We start from the raw sequence: 14,395 nt of genomic DNA, 5'->3' as shown, positions 1-14,395 counted from the left end.
CTGGTGGTGCAACTGAGAAATCTTGTTTGAAAACATGCTCAGGCTGAGGGTCACAATGCCTGTTTGTGCCCAGCGTGGACCTCAGGAGTATACGTGGTTTCATTGGCCATACAACTGGCTCCCACTTTGAGGGTTGAACACCCATCCCAACAGCCAGGTTTCCTTCCATGGGAAGGAGGAGTTCTCTATTGTGCTTCAGGTTCCCCCATTGGTAGGGATTCCAGCAAAAGTCTGGGGACAGGTGCCTGAACACCAAGGATGGGTAGAGGTGACAGACTTTGTCTGTCTCCTCCATGACCAGTCTCACATGCTGGATATGGGGCCCGATCTCTGGGTTTCTGACACTAGGTAAGGGCTCTGGATCTGTCAGACACAGCACTAGTGTCCAGGAAGCCTATAAATCAGGGTTCCCTCGAAGGCCGAGCAGATTGAATCTCATGTGGGGTTTCTGGGCAGACCCACCATGCACTTCTTCTTTCTATGGGGAAGGAGGAATGCTCCGTGGTAGCTCTAGAAATCCATATCAAGAGGACTTGGGGACCAGTAGGGTGAGGATGGTACTATAAATATAAGCTATGGATCAATTCAGTGCCAAGCGGAAGGCAGTTCCTTTGTGCAGCAGCTTATATGGGACATCTAGCACCTAAGGATGTCAGTTGTTTGCTCACACTGGAGTTTGTATCTATGATGACCAACAAATGGAGGGGTGGTATCAAGAGGCCATGAAGGATTTGCCACCCTGAGGCTTGTGAGATGTTCCAAACAGTATGTTTTCCTTCGACTGGACAGCTGGAGTGTAATTTGTTTGCTCCAGGGCCCCCATGTGGAGAGTTTGGGTAGCAGAGCTCTCCCGCATGGATGCCTGGAAAGCGCACCTCCATTGATCATTGCAGCTGAGGAACATGTAGGTCTGTCTGGTGGCTCTGGGGCGAAGTATCAAGTCCTTGAGTTGACATGAAATCTCTTGCAGAGGGATCATAATGGTGGTTTCTTATAAGGGAATCTTAGAATATGCTGTTGGTTAAGATGCTGTGCAAGATTCTCCTACTCTGAGGGTTTTGCAGAGGTTGAGGAGCACGGTTTCCTTTTGAGGACAGGATATCTTCTGTTGTGGGGCTCAGGGATCACATGTTGTATCATAAGTTGGTTTTCCAGAAAGCTCACTGAGGACAGATGTCTGAAAACCTAATCTAAGGTTCCAATGAGGTCCTAGGGGCATGTCTGTTTCAAACTTCTGACTCAGGACCATTGACTTGGGTGTCTGCCTGGATGTGGGTGATCATGGTATTTCAGACTGGGTATTGCATGAATAGGGGCTGTCAATATTGAGGTGGGCTCTGGGGCCTTGCAGGTTTCTCCAAATTTGAAATGTTTGGGAATGGCAAGCACAGTCCTGTGCTCAGGCTCAGAGACACCATCCTGGAGGGCAAGTGAGCCATGGTTTTGGGAAAGAAGTCTGCAAGCACAAATTTGGGTTAAAGTTAGTGGCGAGTTGATCGCAGGACCAATGCATACACCTGGAGGGTAGCTCATGAGGAACTGTAATTAAGGGGACTTGAAGGCAGTAGCACAGGTTTTTCTATCTGGATTGTGTTTGCCGGAAGGCCTCGGAATGCAGGTGTGGTCTCATGGGTCCATGGGAGATTTTTCCCCTCTTAGGATCCTGGCGGCTCTCCCAGTTTGGTGGCTTTTTCAGGGACAGTGCTCTTTTCCATCATTGGGTTGCCCCAAAACAGGGATTCCAGAGATGAGCTTTCAGACTGTGTGACTGGAAAATCACACCAAGGGTTAAGATTTGGGCCTAAGGGCGTACCAGGACTGCAATGCGGGATTCTGGCCATGCCACTGAGAGGACTTGTTTGAAATCATGCTCAGGCTGAGAGTCACAATGCCTGTTTGTGCCCAGGGTGGCCCTCAGGAGTTGGCGTGATCTCATTGTCCATGAAGATAGCTCCCACTGTGTGGTTTCGAAAAACATCTGAACTGCCAGGTTTCCTGTCATGGGCAAGGAGGTGTTCTCTATTGTGTTTCATGTTCCCCTATTGGCAGGTATTCCAGCAAAAGTCTAGGGAAATGTGCCTGAATCCAATGATGGATAGATGATGGACTTGGGCCATGGCCAGTCTCACATGCTGGATAAAGGGCTCACTATCTGGGTGGCTGACACTAGGTTGTGGATTAGGCTTTGTCAGACAAAGCACTAGTGGCCAGGATAGCCTATAAATCAGAATTCCTTCGAATGCCAAGCAGATAGATTCTCATGTGGGGTTTCTGGGAAGACTGTCCAGGCAACTCTTCTTTCTATGGGGAAGGCAGAATGCTGCGTTGTGGATCCAGATTCCTCATCAAGAAGGCTTGGGGACCCGTAGGTTGAGGATGGAATTGTCAACACAAGTTACGGTTCAATTCAGTGCAAAGCAGAAGGGAGTTCCAATGTGCAGGGCTAATTTGAGATACCCAGCACCTGAGTAATGGCGGATGTCAGATGTTTGCTCACACTGTACTTTGTGTCTATGATGACTGACAAATAGAGTGGTGGCATCAAGAGACCATGGAGGATTCCCCACGCTGGGGCTTGTGAGATGCTCCAAAAAGAAAGGTTTCCTTCTACCAGACATGGGGAGTCTGGTTTGCGAGCTCCAGGGTCCTGCATGTGGAAAGATTGGGAGCAGAGCTCTTCCGCATGGATGCCTGGAAAGCGTACCCCCAATGACCATTGCAGCTGAGGAACATGGCAGGTTCCTTCTGGTGGCTCTGGGGAGAAGTACCAAGGCCTTGAGTTTACACTGAATCTCTTGTAGATGGGTTTGTTACCACGGAGATCTTAGAATGTGCTGGTGGATAAGATGTCATGCAGGATTCTCCTACCCTGAGGGTTTGACACAGGTCCAAGAGCACAGTTTCCTTTTGGGAACAGGAGATGTACTGTTGTGTGGCTCAGGGACGACATGTTCTATCATAAATTGGTATTCCAGGGAAACCGTGCTCTTCGACCTGTGCCAAACCCTCAGGATAGGAGAATCCTGCTGGGCATGTTAGCCACCAGCACATTCTAAGATCTCCCTGGTAACAATTCAGCATTGTGACCCATTCCTGAGAACAAGTTCCTGGAAACCTAATGTAGGGTTCCAATGAGGTCCTAGAGGCTTGTCAGGTTCATTCGTCTCGCTCAGGAACATTGACTTGGGTGTCTGCCTGGATGTACGTGACCAGGTGTACAGACTGCGCATTTGCGACCAGAACAGCCTCCAATAAAGGGGTGTGATCAGGAGCCTTGCAGGTTTCTCCTATTCTGGATGGTTTGTGAAACTGTGACAGGCAAATTTTATCGGTGATGGTAGACACAGTCCTGTGATGTGGCTCTAGAGAGCCCATCCAGAAGGGCATTTGATCCATGGTTTTGGGAGAGAATTTTCCAAACACAAACTCAGGATAGGGTTCGTGGCGAGGTGATCGCATGCTCAATGCATAGACCTGGAGGGCAGTTCGTCAGGAACTGTAATTAGGGTGACTCGAAGACAGTAGCAAAGAATTTTCTATCTGGATTGTGTGTCCAGGAAGGACTCAGAATGTAGGTATGGTCTCATAGGTATATGGGAGACTTTACCTCTCTAAGGATCCTGGCAGCTCCCAATAGTTTAGTGGCTTTTTAGGGGAAGAGAAGAGTGCTGTTTTCTATCTTAGGGGTGGTCTGGAACAGAAATTACATAGACAGGAACTGGGTCAGGGCGCCTGGAAAATCCCACCAAGGGTTAAGATTTGGGCCTAGGGGCGTATCAGGCCTACAATGTGGGATCCAGGTGGTGAAACAGAGGGCTTGTTTGAAAGCATGCTCAGGCTGAGGGTCACAATGCCTGTTTGATCCCAGGGTGGCCCTCAGATGTGGGCGTGTCTCATTGGGGATACAGCTGGCTCCCACTCTGAGGGTTGCACACCCAACCCAACAGACAGGTTTCCTGCCATTGGCAAGGAGGAATTCTCTATTGTGCTTCAGGTTTCCCCATTGACCGGGATTCCAGCAAAGGTCTAGGGACAGATGCCTGAATACCAAGGATGGGTAGAGATGATGGACTTGAGTCATGGCTGGTCTCATATGCTGGATATGGTCCCTGGTCTCATGGTGGCTGACATGAATTTGGGGTTCAGGCTCTGTCAGATAGAGTACTATTGACAGGGCAGCCTACAAATCGGGGTTCCCTGGAGGGTCGAGCAGATTGATCCTCATGTGGGGTTTCTTGGAAGACTGACCGGCACTTCTTCCTTCTATGAGGAAGGCCAAATGCTCTAATATGGCTCGAGAATTACTATTAAGAGGCCATGGAGACCTTGAGGGTGAGGATAGAATTGTAAACAAAAGCTACGGTTAAATCAGTGCCAAGCAGAAGGCAGTTCCAGTGCGCAGGGGCTGATTCGAGATATCCAGCAAATGAATAAGGGTGTATGTCAGATGTCTGCTCACACTGGAGTTTCTATCTGTTATGACCGACTAAAGTAAGGGTTGCGTAAAACAGCCATGGAGGGTGTCCCATGCTAGTGCTTGTGAGATTCTCCAAACAGCGAGGCTTTCTTCTACTGGAGTTGGGGAGTCTGGTTTGTTTGCTCCAGTGTCCTCCATGTGGATAGTTTGGGTAGTACATTCTCCTGCATGGTTGTTTTGAAACCCCACCTCCATTGTCCATTGCAGCTGAGGAATATAGAAGGTTCATTCTGGTGGCTCTGGTGTGAAATACCAAGGGCGATGAATTAACATGGAATCTCTTTCAGATGGGTCACAATGCTGGTTTGTTATTAAGGAAATCTTAGAATGTCCTAGTGGCTAAGAAGCCATGCAAGATTCTCCACCCAGAGGGTTTGAAACAAGTTGAAGGGAACGGTTTCCTTCTAGGGACAGGAGATGTTCTGTTCTGTGGCTCAGGAACCACATGTTGTATCATAAGTTGGTATTCCAGAACAGGCCTCTGAGGTCAAATGCTTGAACACCTAATCTAGGGTTCCAGTGAGGTCCTAGGGGCATGTCAGTTTCAATCTTCTGACTCAGGACCATTGATTTGAATGTCTGCCAGATGTAGGTGAACTGGGTGTTTCAGAATACACATTTACTTCCAGAGTGGCCTCCAATATTGTGGTGGGCTCAGGGTCCTTGCATGTTTCTCCTAATCTGAAGGGTTTGGGAAACTGTGATGAGCAAATTTTCCTTGGGGATGACAGGCACAGTCCTGTGGTTTGGCTCCAGAGACCCCATCCTGGAGGGCATTTGAACCATGGTTTTGGGAGAGAAGCCTGCAAACATAAATTCGGGTTAGTGTTAGTGGAGAGGTGTTCACAGGCCCAATGCATAGACCTGGATGGCAGCTTGTCAGGAACTGTACTTAGGGTGACTTGAAAAAGGTAGCACAGGATTTTCTATCTGCATTGTGTGTCCAGGATGGCCTCAGATTGGAGGTGTGGTCTCATGAGTTCATGGGATATATTTCCTCTCTAGGGATCCTGGCAGCTCCCAATACTTTGGTGGATTTTTCGGGGAAGGGAAGAGTGCTGTTTTTCATCTATGGGGTGCCCCAAAAGAGAAATTCCAGAGATGGGAACTGGGTGTGGGCAACTGGAAAATATCACCAAGGGTTAGGATTTGGGCCTAGGGGTGTACCCGGCTGGCAAAGCAGGATCTTGGTGGTGAAACTGAGAGTGCTTGTCTGAAAGCATGCTCAGGCTGAGAGTCACAATGCCTCTTTGATCCAAGGGCAGCCCTCAGGAGTGGGTGTGGTCTCATTGGCAATGCAGCTGGCTCCCACACTTATGGTTGGACACCCATCCCAACAGCCAGGTTTCTTGCCATGGGGAAGAAAGAGTTCTCTATTGTGCTTCAAGTTCCCCCATTGGCAGGGACTCCAACAAAAGACTGGGGATAGATGCCTGAATATCAAGGATGGGTAAAGATGACGGACTTGAGCCATGGCCAGTCTGCATGCTGGATATGGGCCCCACCCTCTGGGTGGATGACACTAGGTCGGGGCTCAGGCTCTATCAGACACAGCACTAGTGGACAGGACAGCCTATAAATCAGGGTCCCCTCTAGGGTGAGCAGATTGATCCTCATGTGGGTTTCCTGGGCAGACTCACCAGGCACTTCTTTCTATGGGGAAGGCAGAATGCTTTGTTTTGGCTCCAGAATTCCCTCTCAACAAGGCTTGGAGACCAGTAGGGTGAGGATGGAATTCTAAAACCAAGCTACGGTTCAATTCAGTGCCAAGTGTAAGGCAGTTCCAATATGTAGTGCCTTATTTGAGAAACAAGCTCCTGAGTAAGGGCGGTTGTCAGATGTTTGCTCACACTGGAGTTTGTATCTATGATGATCGACAAGTGGAGGGGTGGCGTTAAGAAACCACGGAGGATTTCCAATGCTGAGGCTTGTGAGATGCTCCAAACAACAAGGTTTCCTTTCTGGACATGTGGAGTCTAGTTTGTTTGCTCTAGGTTCCCCCATGTGGAAAGTTTGGGTACCAGAGCACTACTGCATTGATACCTGGAATGCAAACCTCCATTCTCCATTGCACCTGAAGAACATGGTAGGTTTGTTCTGGTGGATCTGGTGCGAAGTACCAAGGGTGATGAGTTAACATGGATTCTCTTTCAGATGGGTTACAATGTTGGTTTTTAACCAAGGAAAGCTTAGAATGACTTGGTGCTAAGGGGCCAAGCAGGATTCTATTACCCGGATGGTTTGGCAGAGGTTGAAGAGCCTGGTTTCTTTCTGGGGACAGGAGATGTTCTTGTTGTATCATTTTATATCATAAGTTGGTATTGCAGAAAAAGCCTCTGAGGACAATACCTGTAAACCTAATCTAGGATTCCAGTGAGGTCCTAGGGGCAAGTCAAGTTCAATCTTCTCACTCAGGACCATTGACTTTGGTGTCTGCCGGATGTAGGTGATCAGGGTGTTTCAGACTGTGCATTTGCGTACAGAGCAGTCTCCAATATGGCGGTGGGCACAGGCACCTTTGAGGTTTCTCCTAATCTAGACGTTTTTGGAAACTGTGACGGGCAAATTTTCCTTGTGGACGGCAGGCACAGTGTGGCTCCAAAAACCCCATCCTGGAGGACATATGAGCCATGGTTTTGGGAGAGTAGACTGCAAACTCAAACTCGGGATAGGCTTAGTGGTGAGGTGATCACAGGGCCAATGCGTAGACCTGAAGGAGAGCTCATCAGGAACTGTAATTAGCGTGACTGGAAGGCAGTAGCACAGGCTTTCCTATCTGGATTGTGTGTTTGGATGGCCTCAGAATGCAGGTGTGGTCTCATGGGTCCATGGGAGCTTTTTCTTCCTTAAGGATGTGGAGGCTCCCAATAGTTTGGTGGCTTTCTCAGGGAAGGGGATACTGCTGTTTTCCATCTAGGGGTGCCCCAAAACAGGGATTCTGGAGACGGGCTCTGGGTCTGGGCGCCAAGGGATTCCCACCAAGGGTTAGGATTTGGGCCTAGGGGAATACCAGCCCTGAAGTGCGGGATCCTGGTGGTGCAATAGAGAGGGCTTATTTGAAAGAATGCTCAGGCTGAGGATCACAATGCTTGTTTTTTCCCAGGGCGACCCATAGGAGTGGGCATGGTCTCATTGCCCATACAGCTGGCTCCCTCTCTGAGGGTTGGACAACCATCCAAACAGCTAGGTTTCATGCCATGGTTAAGGATCAGTTCGCTTTTGGGTTTCAGGTTCCCCCATTGGCAGGGATTCCAACAAAGTTTTGGGGAGAGATGCCCGAATACCAAGGATGGGTAGAGAGGACGGAGTGAGCCATGGCAGGTCTCACATGCTGGATATGGGAATCACTCTCTGGGTGGCTGACATGAAATCATGGCTCAGGCTTTGTCAGACACAGCACTACTGGCCAGGGCAGCTGATAAATCTGGGATCCTCGAGGGCTGAGCAGATGATCCTCCTGTGGGGTTTCTGGACAGTCTAACCAGGCAATTCTTTCTATGGGAAAGGCGGAATGCTGCATTGTGGCTCCAGAATTCCCTATCAAGAGGGCTTGGGAAACAGTTGAGTGAGGATGGAAGTGTAAACACTAGCTAAGGTCCAATTCAGTGTCAAGCAGTAGGCTGTTCCAAAGGGCAGTGGCTTACTCGAGATAGTCAGCACCTGAGTAAGGGGGGGATGTCAGATATTGCTCACACTGGAGTTTGTGTCTATGATGTCTGACAAATGGATGGGTGATGTCAAGAGACTACAGAGAATTCCCCATGCTGAGGCTTGTGAGATGCTCCAAACAGCAAGGTTTCCTTCTACTGGACAGGTGGAGTCTGGTTTGGTTGCTCCACAGTCCTCCATGTGGAAGTTTGGGTAGCAGAGCTCTCCCGCATGGATGCCTGGAAAGCACACGTCCATTCATCATTGCACCTGAGGTACATGGCATGTTCCTTCTGTTACCTCTGGGGCAAAGTACCAAGGCCTGGAGTTGACATGGAATCTCTTGCAGATATTTCACTATGCTGGTTTGTTACCAGATAGATCTTAGAATGTGTTGGTGGCTAAGGAGCCATGCAGGATTCTCCCACCTTGAGGGTTTTATACTGGTCCAAGGGCACTGTTTGCTTCTAGGGACAGGAGATGTTCTGTTGTGTGGCTCAGGGACCACATGTTGTATCCTAAGTTGGTATTCCAGAACAGACGACAAATGCCTGAAAACCTAATCTGAGGTTCCAATGAGGTCCTAGGGGGATGTCAGGTTCAATCTTCTGACTCAGGCCCTTTGACCTGGGTGTCTGCCTCGATGGAGGTGATCAGGGTGTTTCAGACTGTGCATTTGCAACCAGACCGGCCTCCAATACTGGGAAGGGCTCAGGAGCCTTGCAGGTTTCTCCTAAACTGGAGGGTTTGGGCAAATATGACGGCCATAGTTTCCTTGAGGATTGCAGGCACAGTCTTGTGTTGTGGCTCCAGAGACCCCATCCTGGAGGGAATGTGAGCCATGGTTTTGGGCGAGAAGTCTGCATACACAAACTCGAGTTAGGTTTAGTGGAGAGGTGATCACAGGCCCAATACATAGACCTAGAGGGCAGGTCATTAGGAACTGTAATTAAGGTGCCTCGAAAGCACAGGCTTTTATATCAAGATTGTGTGTCCAGGATGGTCTCGGAATGCAGGTGTAGTATCATGGGTCCATGGGAGATGGAAAACAGCACTCGACCCTTCCGTGAAAATACCACCAAACTGTGGAGAGCTGCCAGGATCTAAAGAGAGTGGAAGTCTCCCATGGACCCATGAGACCACACCTGCATTCCGAGGCCATCCTGGACACACAGTCCAGAGAGAAAAGCCTGTGCTACCACCTTCCAGTCACCCTAATTAAATTTCCTGACAAGCTGCTCTCCAGGACTACACATTGGGCCTGCAATCACATCACCACAAAGTCGCTAACCCGAACTTGTGTTTGCAGACTTCCCTCACAAAACCATGCCTCACATGCCCACCAGAATGGGATCTCCGGAGCCAGACCACAGAACTCTGGCTGCCATCTCCAAGGACACTGTGCATATCAGAGTTTCCCAAACCTTCCAGATTAGGAGAAAATTGTAAGGCCCCTGAGGGCACCCCAATATTGCCGTCCACTCTAGACGCAAATGCAGTCTGAAACACCCTGATCACCTACATCCAGGAAGACAGCCAAGTCAATGATTGTGAGTTAGAATATTGAACCTGAAATGCCTCGAGGACCTCAAGGGAACCCCATTAGGTTCTCAGGCATCTGTCCTCAGGGTCCTGTTCTGGAATAGCAATTTATGACACATCATGTGGTCCCTGAGCCACACGAGAGAACATCTCCTGTCCCCAGGATACTGTGCCCTTCAACCTGTGCCAAACCCTCAGGGTAGGAGTATCCTGCATGGCACCTCAGCAACCAGCACATTCTAAGATCTCCTTGGTAACAAACCAGCATTGAGGCCCCTCTGCAGGAGATTCCATGTCAACTCACATGGGGGAACTAGAGCAAACAAGGCCTTTGTACTTTGCCCCAGAGCCACCAGAATGAACCTGCCATGTTCCTCAGCTGCAAGGGTCAATGGAGTTGAGCTTTCCAGGCATCCATGCGGTAGAGCTCTGCTACCCAAACTTTCCACATGGGTGACCCTAGAGCAAATAAACCATACTCCACCTGTCCAGTAGAACTAAACCTTGCTGTTTGGAGCAGCTCATAAGCCTCAACGTGAAAACCCCTCCATGTCCTCTTGAAGCCCCCCCTCCATTGGTCAGTCATCATAGACACAAACTCCAGGGTGAGCAAATACCTGTCATCTGCCTTACTCAGGTGCTGGATATCTCGAATAAGCCACTGCACATAGGAACTGACTTCCGCTTGGCACTGAATTGAACCATAGCTTGTGTTTACAATTCCATCCTCACCCGACTGGTCCCCAAGCACTCTTGATAGGGATTTGTGGAGCCACAACTCAGCATTCTGCCTTCCCTTTAGAAAGAAGTGCCTGGTCAGTCTGGCCAGAAAACCCACATGGGGATCAATCTGCTGGGTCCTTGCAGGAACCCCGATTTATAGGTATCCCTGGCCACTAGTGCTGTGTCTGACAGAGCCTGTGCCACAACCTAGTGTCAGTCACCAGAGAGTGGGTCCCACATCTCGCATTTGGGATTGCCATGGCCCAAGTATGTCATCTCTACCCATGTTTGGTATTCGGGCACAGGTCCCCAGACCTTTGATGGAATCCCTGCCAAAATGGAAACCTGAGGCACAATAGAGAACTCCTCCTTCCTCATGGCAGTAAACTTGGCTGTTGAGATGGGTGTTCACCCTCAAAGGGGAAACCAGTTATAAGACCAATGAGACTACGCCCATTCCTGAGGGCCACCCTGGGCGCAAACAGGCATTGTGACCCTCAGACTGAGCATGCTTTCAAACAAACGCTCTCAGTTGCACCACCATGATTCCGCATTGTAGACCTCGTATGCCTCTAAGCCCAAATCCTAACACTTGCTGGGATGTCCAGACTTCAAGAACAAGAGCCCGTCTCTGGAATCCCTATTTTGGGGCACCCCTAAAATAGAAAACAGCACTCTTCCCTTCCCCGAAAAACCACCAAACTATGTAGAGACGCCAGGATCCATTGAGAGGAAAAGTCTCCCAGGGACCTGTGAGACCGCACCTGCATTCCGAGGCCATCCTGGACACACAAACCAGAGAAAAAAGCCTGTGGTACTGCCTTCCAGTAACCCTAATTAATGCTCCTGATGATCTGCCCTCCAGGTCTATGCATTGGAACTGCGATCACATCGGAACAAATTCATTAACCCGAATTTGTGTTTCCAGACTTCTCTCCCTAAACCATGGCCCAAGATGCCCACAAGAATGGGATCACTGGAGCCACACCACAGAACTCTGGCTGCCATCCCCAAAGACACTCACTGTGCATATCAGAGTTGCCCAAACCTGCCAGATTAGGAGAAACCTGCAAAGCCCTGAACCCACTCCATTATTGCCGGCCACTCATGACACAAATGCACAGTCTGAAACACCCTGATCACCTACATCCAGGGAAACAGCCAAGTCAATGATCGTGAGTTAGAAGATTGAACCTGAAATGCCACTAGTCTCTCAATGGAATCCCATTATGTTTTCAGACATCTGTCCTCAGGGGCCCGTTCTGGAATAACAATTTATGACACATCATGTCATCTCCGAGCCACACGACAGAACATCTCCTGTCCCCAGAAGGATACCCTGCTCCTCAACCTGTGCCAAACCCTCAGGGTAGGAGCAACCTGCATGGCACCTTAGCAACCAGCACATTCTAAGATCTCCTTGGTAACAAACCAGCATTGTGACCCAGCTGCAAGAGATCCCATGTCAATTGAAGGCCTTGGTACTTCTCCCCAGAGCCACCAGAACGAACCTACCATGTTCCTCAGCTGCAATGGTCAATGGAGGTGTGCTTTCCAGGCATCCATTCCAGAGAGCTCTGCTTCGCAAACTGTCCACATGGGGTAACTAGAACAAACAAACCAAACTTCACCTGCCCAGTACAAGGAAATGTTACTGTTTGCATCAGTTCACAGGCCTCACCATGTGAACTCCATGGCCTCTTGATGACACCCCTCCATGTGTTGGTCATCATAGACACAAACTCTAGTGTGAGCAAATATCTGACATCCTCCCTTATTCCGGTGCTGGATGTCTCAAACAAACAGCTGCACATTGTAACTGCCTTCTGCTTGGCACTGAATTGAACCGTAGCTTGTGTTTACAATTCCATCCTCAACCGACTGGTCCCCAAGCTCTCTTGATAGGGAAATATGGAGACACAACGCAGCATTCTGCCTTCCCCATCGAATGAAGAAATGCCTTGGGAGTCTGCACAGAAACCCCAAAGGAGGATCAATCTGCTCGGCCCTCGAGTCAATCTCGATTTATAGGCTGCCACGACCACTAGTGCTGTGTCTGACAAAGCCTGAGCCCCGACTGAGTTTCAGCCACCAGAGAGCAGGCTCCATATCTAGAATTTGGGATGGCCATGGCCCCAGTACGTCATCTCTACCCATCCTTGGTATTCAGGCTCCTGTCCCCAGACCTTGGCTGGAATACCTGCCAATGGGGAAACCTGAGGCACAATAGAGAACTCCTCTTTCCCCATGGCAATAAACCTGGCTTTTGGGATGATTGTCCAACCCTCAAAGTTGGAGCCAGTTATAAGACCAATGAGTCACGCCCACTCCTGAGGGCCGCCCTGGGCACAAACAGGCATGTGACCCTCAGACTGAGCATGCTTTCAAACAAGCCCTCTCAGTTACACCAACATGATTCCGCATTGCAGGCCTGGTACGCCCTTAAGCCCAAATCCTAAACCTTGGTGGGATTTTCCAGGGACCCAGATCCAGATCTGGTCTCAGGAATCCCTGCTTTGGGGCACACCTAAGATGGAAAACAGCACCCTTCCCTTCCCCAAAAAAAGCCACCAAACTGTGGAGAGCCACCAGGATCCTAAAAGAGGTATCGTCTCCTATGGACCCAAGAGACCATACCTGCAATCAGAGTCCATCCTGGACACAGAATACATATAGAAAAGTCTGTGTTATTGCCTTCCATTCACCCTAATTACACTTCCTGATGAGCTGAACTCAAGGTCTATGCATTGGGCCTGCGGTCACCTTTCCACTAACCCTAACCCACATTTGTGTTTGCAGACTTCTCTCCCAGAACCATGGCTCATATGCCCTCCAGGAGAGGGTCTCTGAATCCACACCACAGGAATTTGCCTGCCATCCCCAAGGAAACTGTGCCTGTCAAATCTGCCCAAACCTTCCAGTTTAGGAGAAACATGCAAGGCCCCTAAGCCCACTGCAATACTGTCAGCAATACTGGATGCAAATGCCAGTCTGAAATACCCTGATTGCCTACATCCAAGCAGACAGCCAAGTCAATGTTCCTGGGTCAGAAGATTGAACCTGACATGCCCCTAGAACCTTATTGGAACCCTAGATTAGGTTTTCAGGCATCTGTCCTCAGGCTCCTGCTCTGGAATACCAACTTAGGATACAACATGTGGTCCCTGAGCCACACAACAGAACATCTCCTGTCCCCAGAAGGAAGCCTTGCCCTTCGACCTGTGCCAAACCCTCAGGGTTGGAGAATCCTGCACAGCACCTTAGACACCAGCACATACACTAGTTTGTGCATTGCTCCAAACCACAAGGTTTCCATCTGCAGGACAGTCGAGTCCTGTTGAATTGCTCCAGGACATCCCATACGGAAGGACTGGAGAGCAGGGTTCAAAGGATGGATGCCTGTACAGCATACTTCGCATTTCCATTGGCTATTTGCGACAAGACATGATTGGACTACTGGCTCTGGGCCGAGCTACCCAGGGAGCTGAGTTGAAATGGACTCTCCTGAGGTTGGGTCGTAATGTGGGTTTGTGTCCACGGAGACCTTGGAATGTGCTGGTGGCTCAGGGCCCTTGAAGAATTCGCCTAACCGAAAGGGTTTGATACAGCTCCAGTAAAAATGCTCCCCATGTGGAGATAAAAGAGGTTCTGTTTGGTGCCTTGGAAAAGCTCCAGATGCTGGTCTACAAACCAGTTCTCTGAGGATAGACACCTGGAAACGAAAGCTAGGGTTCAGATTAGGGCCGAGGGGCCTGTCCGTTTCAATCTTCTGTCTCTGGGGACAGTGTCTGAGTGTGTAAGTGGAGATAATTGCTCAGCTGGTGTCAGAGTGCCCCTCTTAGTCCAGGACAGCCTTCACTTTTGGCATGGCCTCGGAGGCCTTGGAGGTTTGTCCTAATCTGTAGGGTTGTGGCCAATGGATTGAGCAGAGTTTTCTTGGAAAGGACAGGCACAGTCCTTTGCTGTGTCTCCATAGGCCCTAGCCTGGAGGGTGTGTGGGTCCAG

This window comes from Neovison vison, chromosome 3 (assembly GCF_020171115.1).
Source record: "Neovison vison isolate M4711 chromosome 3, ASM_NN_V1, whole genome shotgun sequence".
Taxonomy (NCBI): domain Eukaryota; kingdom Metazoa; phylum Chordata; class Mammalia; order Carnivora; family Mustelidae; genus Neogale; species Neogale vison.
The sequence above is the reverse complement of the archived record's forward strand: the minus strand, read 5'-3'. Positions refer to the sequence as shown.